The sequence below is a fragment of the Pteropus vampyrus genome, unplaced genomic scaffold (genome assembly GCF_000151845.1).
Source record: "Pteropus vampyrus isolate Shadow unplaced genomic scaffold, Pvam_2.0 Scaffold208, whole genome shotgun sequence".
Lineage (NCBI taxonomy): Eukaryota > Metazoa > Chordata > Mammalia > Chiroptera > Pteropodidae > Pteropus > Pteropus vampyrus.
Window position 1 is genome coordinate 2,461,983 of NW_011888989.1, and position 9,214 is coordinate 2,471,196.

Sequence of the window (9,214 nt, forward strand, 5' to 3'; positions counted from 1 at the left end):
ATACAGCAATGAAAATAACTGAGTTACAGCTACACAAAACAAACAGCATAGATGAGCCTCATAATATTGAATGAAAGAAGACATATAAAAAATTCATGTTCCATTCTGTTCTCATAAACTTCAAACAAATCTAAACTATGGTGTTAGAAGTCAGAGTATTGGTTAAGTTTGGGAAGGGAGATAGGTCAGGGATTGAAAATGATCACAGGGAGAGAAGCCATGGTGCTGGTAATGTTCTATTTTTTGAGGTTTGTGGAAGTTAGAGGTTATACAACATAAAATATGTTTTGCTTTATCATTTCAGTATATTCTAAAATCAATACACTGAAATAATTAAAGAGGTTCATGTGCAGTATCAAACACTATAGTCTTTTAGAAAAGGTGTTTGGTCAAAAAAAAATAATCAAGAGATTTGACAGTAACTTATCACTGTGCGTCTTGATTTTCTACTAGTTCTTGGTCTTTTACATATAATACAATCTTTGAGACAGACTTACTTAAGATAATATTTTTGAAATTAATATATTAATCATAGTAATGCCATCCAAGATGAATTTGTTAATTTAATTCTGTTCTAAAGCATGTAGCATATGGTATAAAGTCAATTATATGATTTTCAAATAAATGTAGTATCTTATAGACTCATGTTGTAATACAGATCTTAACAATGTTAACAGTGGAGTATTTTAAATCACCCTTAATATATTGAAGATGCCTAATAAATAAAAGAGTTGAAATATTTTATTGATTCAAATGATACTGGACTGAATTATTTAATTCACTTCTAAATGTTATCATTTTCTGATTATGACAGTAATATGTTTATTGTAGAAAAGTTAGAAAATAATTAAAAGAAATAAAAATGCTTGTAATTCAATCACCTAGAGGTAAGCACTTTTAACACTACAGTATAATTATCTGGGAAGGAGGAAAGATGTATATATGTAGGCATTTAAACAAATTAGCTATGTAGCTTTGAGTCCTATGTTTTTTATCTAGTGATATAAGCATTTCCTAAGTTATAAATGTTGTGCAGAGCTATGAATTTTCAAGGTCACATAGCATACCATAATTTATTTAAACTCTGTTGTTGAACTTTAGGTTTTTCCATTTTCCTGCTTCCATTAGATGCTAAAAATGGAATGAACCTTGTATGGTGGAGAAACCAGGTTAAAGAATGTCAATTATATCTCAATTGAAAAAAAAAGAATTACAGCAGGTAATGTGAGGGGAGAAGCTGGCATATCTATGGCTTATTTATTGCTAGCCATGTTTGCATCCTTCTCTCCCTCCTCTTCTTCTTTCTCTACTCCCCTGCCCCCTACTTCCACTTTCTCTCCCTCTACCTCCTTCTCTTCTTCTCCAGCCACCAGCAGTGGCCTCCTCGCTGTTCATCAATACACTAGTTACTTTCCTGCCTTTGGGGATTTGTGGCTCCTTTTATATGAATCACTTTTCTCTCTTGTTACCACTTCCTTGAGGTCTTTACTCAAATGACACCTTTTCTGTGAGACCTCTGGCCACCCCATCTAGCATTTACATACATAACCCCAATTCTTCTACCATCTCCCAAGATTTTTTTTTTTTTACACCTATAGCATCTGGTCTTCCTAGGTGGTCTCCCATCCAAGTAATAACCAGGCCCAACCCTGCTTAGCTTCTGAGATCAGATGAGATCGGGCACATTCAGGGTGGCATGGCGGTAGACCAAGATTTTTTTTTCATTCTAGCATTTATTATGATCTAGTATACCTTCTATTTCAGTTATTTGCCCTTGCCAGTCTTTCCCACTGGACAGTAAGCACCAACAGTAAGGGATCTTTGCCTCTTATTCATTGCTGAATCTTCAATGTCTGGACTGTGTCTGTCTCATTCTAAATGCTCAAAAAATATGTGTTAAATGAATCAATAAATCAATGTCACTGTCATCATAATCATCATCAACAGCCCATCTCCATCAGGAATCCTTAGTCCAACTACAACTCTGCCACCTCCAGCAGTGGATTAACTCAACTTTGTTTCTCCTCTTGCTGCAAGACCAATAGATGCTGTCGAAGAAAACTGAGTAACCAGTTCCTTTTCAAATATGTGATACACAGATTCAGGCAGGCCTACAGCTCTGCTTAGCAATCCTGAAATGGAGTGTTTCTCAAACTTTTTTTTTTACCTCAGGACCCCTTTTTCCTAAGTTATGGAGAACCCCAAAGTGTTTTGTTTGTGTGGATGATATCTATTGATGTATATTGTATTAGAAATTAAAACTGAGAAATTTCAAAAATATGTAAATTTTTTCCAAAAAATTTTTTAATTTTTCTAAAAAATCTTAATTTTAAAATAGCAATAATAAAATCAACACATGTTAACACAAATAACATATTTTTATAAAAAATAACAATAATTTTCCTAAAAAAATCAATGAAGAGAGCATTGTTTTACATTTTTGCCAGTGTCTTTAATGTTTGGTTTAATAAAAGATAGCTGGATTCTCATGTTGGCTTATGCATTCAATTTGTTGAGATATATATCCCATATAGCCTCTGGAAAACTCTACTCTGTCTACTGTCAGAGAATGAGTGAAAAAGTAAATAATGTCTTATTATTATTGTGTAACTTGCCCTTCATTCTGCTTCAATTTGTCCTGTGCACTGAATCTGTTTTCCCAAAGGTCCCTAATTGTTTTTATGTTACCAATAACCTCCTAATTATTGACAAATCCAATGATAAGTTTCATTGGCTGGAGGGTTTGGAGAAGTTTTCATGGGCATTGAGATTGCTATTAAATACTGACTGAATTTGCAAAGTCAAGGTAAAAGAAAGGGCAGAGACAGGTGTGAATGCAGGGCAAACAGACCCTGTGACAGGGGGTGAGAGGAAGTAGGGCTGGAAGTGTCCTGATAAGAAGTGTGGACTCCTTGGGCATTAAGAAACCATGAATGGTGACAGGGAGGCTAGCTTTGGAAGGAGGAATATTGAGCAAAACTTCTTCAGGACAAGAAGAAAGTGGGTAAAGGATGTAGACACTGTTATTGGTATTAGTGAAATACAGAAGAATGGAGAGTGCTCACTCATCTATTCACTACATATTTATTGAGCTCCTATTAAGTACCAGATAATTCATAGTTTCTACTTTACTATGTATTATAAGATGAATTCCATTTGTTAAGCACAAAGTGAAGAGGGGTGTGGTTATAGCTTAGATGAGCAATAAAGGTTTGGAACAACTTATGGAATGGGGCATTGTTGAGGACCTCATAATGTCTAATCTGGCATACCATAGCCCACTCAAATTGACATCTTTTTAATAATAACAATCACACAGTCAAGTTTTGGTTCCTTTCCCTCATTTGCTTGCTATTGTTAATTTTTAAGGTTCTCATGCAGTTGCTCTTTGTTTTTTGACCTGTATAGTTGCAAACAGTGGGAGAAATAGGTCGCGGTAGACTTACCTCATTTGGGTCCACTGGAAGCATGAGGTAGGTTTCCGAAGTGGACTGAAGTGGAAGAAAATCTAGGAACCATGAGACTTAAGTGTTAGGTAGAGCATCAGTGAAGATGTTGAAATTATATAGATGATGAAAAGAATCTGGGTGGAGAATGCCTGAGATCAGATGCCAAATTTTTAATGAGTAAAGGTGAGTGGCTTTTGTAGAAGGAGATGATGGGGATGAAGATGGGCAGAGAGAGGCATGAAGACTGTCATCTAGTGTATGAGGCTCATGAGAGTTGTTCAAAGTGATTCAAAGTGGTAGAACTATAGTCTAGATGTGGCAGCAAAATCCTGTGTGAAGGCCCATCTCACCTTCTAAGAAATGTAAGATTAGGTAGGTTATGTGAGAGAGCCTTTGCTTTGAGAGTAATTTGAGGGAAGATGTGTTGTATAGGGAGTGAGGTTTTGGTTAATATAAGAATGTTCTGGGTAAGGAAAGGAAGGAAGAACTTAATGAGGGCATCAATCTGCTACACACTGCTTTAACATTTATAGCCCTTAGTTCATGGAATCCTTACATGCAGAGAGAAGGCAGTATAACATTTTGGATGAGAGTATGTGCATTGACTTAGAACAGAGTTGGCGCTTATCCCAGCCATACCACTTGTGTTGTGTGTAATCTTGGACAAGTTACTTAATATCTCTGAGTTTCAGTTGCCTCATCTATAAAATGAAGATTATTACAAAAGGTTGTGAGGATTAAATGACAGTATGTGCAAAGTGCTAAATGCAGTACCTGACAACACAGAACAAGTGCTCAATAAATTATAGCTATTATTATCCTCATTTAGCAGTGAAGAGGGGCTAAATAATCTGAGTTCAGATACCTAGGGGATGACTCTCAGGTCTTCTGACTTTATTTCTTTGATTTAGGAGAAGCCCAAGGCCAAGATAGCCTTATGAATAGAAGTAGGCCAGCCAGTAAGCCAGTCCTCTATCCAGCTCTTATTTGACAGTTCATAGTTGCAGATTCATCTCTTTGTGTTTAAGACAGCCTTCCAGTAAAAAATAAAAATAAAAAAATAAAAAAAAATGCAAATCTCTCTAGAAGTGATAATACACAGAAACTTACATGTAATATTATATGTCAGGCACTGTGTAAAACAGACATGCATCATTTCATTTAACCCTCACAGTGACCCCTCCCTTCAGAGCTCTTATTCCAGTTTCCAGTTGAGGAAACTGAGACCTAGAAAAGTGAAGTAACTTCCTCGGGGTCACATAGCTCATTAATGACAGTGTTGGACTACAACCCTAGACTCCTACTCCAAGTCCAGTGTGTTTTCCTCTCTGCCAAAACTAGTTCTCCCCCAAGGTGAAAGATGCTAGATAATCATTTGAACAAAATATTAAAAAGATATACCTAAGGCTTTTAGTTCTCGCCCAGGCACTATTCTCTGGGTAACTTTGTGTTTGTCATTTACTCAATAGTTTTGGTGTTTTTCTCCCTGGGAAACAGAGGTGACAAATTCTTAGACTTTACATTTTGGTCTGCCATGAGGACCAATAAAAATTAATAAAGCTCATTAACAGATTAAAGTTTTCAAGTTGGAGAGAATAGCTCAAATTCTTCTTCAACTACATATTATGTCTATTAAAGGCAAGATTTGGGATTTCAAATGGCTTTAATAATCTCTATCAGTTCCTTTCTCCAGGATTTGACATTTGACTGCCTGTTCTCATTCCATTCCTAATTCTTTCCCTTTTTCTTTAACTATATTTCCCATCTTTCAGCTCATTCCCTCTAATTTCTTCCCATGTTTAGCCATTGTCATTCCCCATATGTCCACATTAAATCTATCATCTAAGTAGAAAAAAAAAAAAAGAAAACCAGAAAACAAAACTAGAGAAGTAAGATTCAACATTAAAATGTAATTTGGAGTTAACACTTCCACTGCCAGCCAAAATATAATAGGGACTGAATTTATATTCCATCTGGAAACAACTAAAAAAATGGACGAAATGTATGAAACAACTGTTTTCAAGACATCAGATATTAGTCAATGAAGGACAATGATCCTTATTATTGGGAAATAAATGATCTCTACAGTACCCTAGCTTACTAATTAGGCAGAGTTTTAAGGCTAAGATATAGAAAGAAGGAAACAAAGCAGAGCCCAGCAGTTTCCTTGAACTGTGGCGATAGAGTCTCTAGTTCAGGGAGGCTTCTAGACTTCCCAGGGCAGACTGTCAGAGAGGAGAAAGTTGCACAGAGAGTGAACTCCAGAGATAAACAATATCTGCCTTTAGTATTCAATTGAGTATTGATCAGCTCATGTGTGTAAGGAAACTATCTGAAAGCAGGTGAAGAAACACTCAAAAGGATTAGAGGGAACAATATTCAGGTTCAGGACCAAGAATAATGCCTGTTCCCAAAAGCCAGTATGGAAGACCTCATTATTCACATGACATTTGAAAGAATAATTAAAAGCCTCGTGTCAGTACAGGGAACAATTATCCTTCAACTAAATGCTGCTCTTTTCTTGCCTTTAAAAAGCTTAAAAGAAAGAACCAAAAGGATCAAACTATTTCCAAGTAACTATGTTCCCAGAACCAAGACCAAGCATATTTATAGGAATATAAAAATATTCAGCACCCAACAGGGCAAAATTCACAATGTTTGGCATACAATAAAAAATTACTGGGTATGCAAAGAAGTTAGAAAATAAAACTTATAATAAGAGGGAAAAATCAATCAATCGAAACTGACCAAGAAATTATACAGATAATAGAATTAGTAGATCAGAACATTAAAATAGTTATTGTAACTGTATCTTATATGTTCAAGAAGTTAGAGGACAGAGCAGGTATGTTATATGGAGACATACAAATAATAAATAAGACTGAATCAAACTTTTAGAGGTGAAAATTATAATGACAAAAATGAAAATTCATTCTATGATTACTTCATGGGATTAATGGCATATAGATATTGCAGAAGAAAAGATTAGTGAAATTGAAGACATAACAATGGAAACCATCTAAAATAAAACAAAGAAAGGAAGACTTTAAGTGGTCTAATATATATGTTATTGGATCCCCAAGGGAAAGAAAAAACAGGAAAACTAAACAAAAGACAAGCATTTTCAAAGTTAATGAAAACTAAATGTGTAGATTCAATAAACAAACCCCAAGCACAGGAAACATGAGGAAAACTATACCAAGGCACACAATTAATTGCTTCAATCTAGAGATAAAGAGAAAAATCTTAAAAGAAGCCAGAAGAAAAAGATAAAAATGAAAACAGATTTCTCATTAGAACCAATGTAATCTAGAATACAGCAGAACAAGATTTGTTTGTTCATTACTAAAATTATTAGGATGACATTGGTTAATAAAATCATGTTTCAAGTATACAATTCAATAATACATCATATATTTATTGCACTGTGTATTCACCACCCAAAGTTAAATTTCTTTCTGTCACCATATATATGACCCCTTTTACCCCTATATACCTCCTCCATCCCCTCCCCCTTCCCTCTGGTAACCACTAATCTGCTCTCTATGTCCATGAGTCTCTTTTTGTTTGTCACGTCTGTCAGCACCGAGCTGATTGAGAAGGGAAGGTTTTATTGGTGAGATGCCCAGGTGGAAGAACTCACAAGGGTCCAATGTAAGAATGAAACAGCAGGCACCAACTTTATTGCGGGAATGCGATTCTATTGCGGGGAACGTGCTTCCATGCTAGGGGACCGCATGGGCTCACATATGTCACAGTACAATAGTGGCATTCTGCCACACATGCATGATACAATGAGCGGGATCATGCTTACGTGAGCTGGGCGCAGGCGCCCTAATACATTAATGTAGCATTCTAAATCCGGGGTCCTATTCTTAGCCACAAGCCTGGATCACAGCCAGACCTGGGACCAGCCAGGCCTGGGGCCCACAGTCCATCCCTACAGGGTCGCGGTGCAGGATCTGGCCTGGAGGGCACTACCTTGGGCTCACTGTCCACTTGCCATTCCTGGAGTGGCTTAGCCCCACAAGCCATCACCCCCGGGGTACTTTTTACCTGTCTCTCTGGGTGCTGCTCAGTACACCAGGAACATCATGACATAGAAACTTGTGCTTATCCCCAGGTCAACAATAGCCTCCATTGTTTCGCTACTTGTTTCATGGTACAGGCCCCTACATGCCCCAGTTTTTAGTGGAGCCAGGGGCCAATATCTGCCAGAACCGGTGGTACATGGATGGGGCAACCTTATGCTAGGGCGTCGACTACATCATTCCCTGGGGCCTATAATGGCCGATGGCCGGGGACATGGTATATGATGGCCCCCTGCTGAAGATCCTGCTTCCAGAGGTCTGGCCCCTGGCCCCATAGATGGTCTATCATCCACTCCTGGGCAGCCCACCAGGGCAGCCACAGAGTTAGACCTTGATACACAGCCCAACTGTCGGTGCAGATGTGCACGGGGCCAGTTTCATTCATGAGGACCAACGACACAGTGCCAAGCTCAGCCCATTGGCTGGACTGCCCAGCACCAGTCTCATACCAAAAGATTTCTGTGGACAGCTGCAATGCCATGGCAGCCCATGTCAGGGGCTGCCCATGGCATGAGCCGTCTGTGTACCAGGCAACCTGAGGGATGGGACCTTGACCCTCTACATAGGGATTCAGCATACCTCCCATCTCAGCAGGTTCCGCCAGGAGCTCTGCTTGCAACTGCACTGGTCCCAATAGGGAGTGCAGTTGACCTGACGGGGCTCGCAGAGAACTGTGCGCACTCCTCCAGGTACGTCCCCAACTTGGTCGGAGTAGGAGTCTGTGCAATTCTCGTACAAGGAGTCTTCACCCAGGACCGCAGCCACCCCTCCATGGGATATGTGGACTGTACTGTTATGGGATTAGGGCCAGAGATTTCCTCACTGGTCAGAAGGACTGCACATATGGCCGCCAGTTGCTTCTCTATCAGAGAATACCATTCTTCCTCGCCTTTTCATAACTGGGACCGGAAGCCTATCAGCACCTTCTGGGAACCATGCTTCTGCCACAAGACCCATCCAAACCCTGCATCATCCACCTGCACCGTAAGCAGAAATGGGAGGGCTGGATCTACTACACGTAGAGTTTGGGCTTGTGCTACAGCTTGCTTTGTAGCCTTAAAGGCCTCTTCTACCTCAGGGATCCAATCCCACTGGGTACTCTGTCACACTAGACAGTGCAGAGGTCACATCAAGGAGGCCAAATGGGGAATGAACACTCTCCAAGACCCCAGAAGTCTCAAATAGGTTTGAAGTTGATTCACAGTCTCAGATGAGGGATATGTTTGCATCTTATCAATCACTGCCTCTGGCATACTCTTGTCTTACTCAACCAGACAACTCCCAAGAATTTGACAGAGAACTCAGGTCCCGGGACCTTGTCCTCATTGACTGCCCAACCCTAGTTGGTGAGAGCTTCTCACAGGCTGGTTGCCACGGCTTCTAGTTCTGTAAGAGAATCAGAAGTTAGCATTATATCATCAATATAATGTTATAAGTGCACTGAGTGTGGTTGTTTCCACGTGGCTAAATCTTGAGCCACAAGATCATGGCACAGGGTAGGGCTGTGCAGATAGCCCTGGGGAAGGACGAGGAATGTCCACTGTCACCCTTCCCAGGTGAAGGCAAACTGTTCTTGACTTTCTGGGGCTATAGCAATAGAGAAAAAGGCATTTTCCAAGTCCATTACATAATGGTGTTGTCCAAGTTCATATACCAGCTGGTCCACGATGTCTG

At 39.2% G+C, this 9,214-nt stretch overlaps 1 pseudogene; it reads right to left on the minus strand.

The window, feature by feature from the left end:
• Positions 1 to 1,589: 1,589 nt before the first annotated feature.
• LOC111747038 lies at positions 1,590 to 1,708 on the minus strand (annotated as a pseudogene).
• Between the last annotated feature and the right edge of the window lie 7,506 nt (positions 1,709 to 9,214).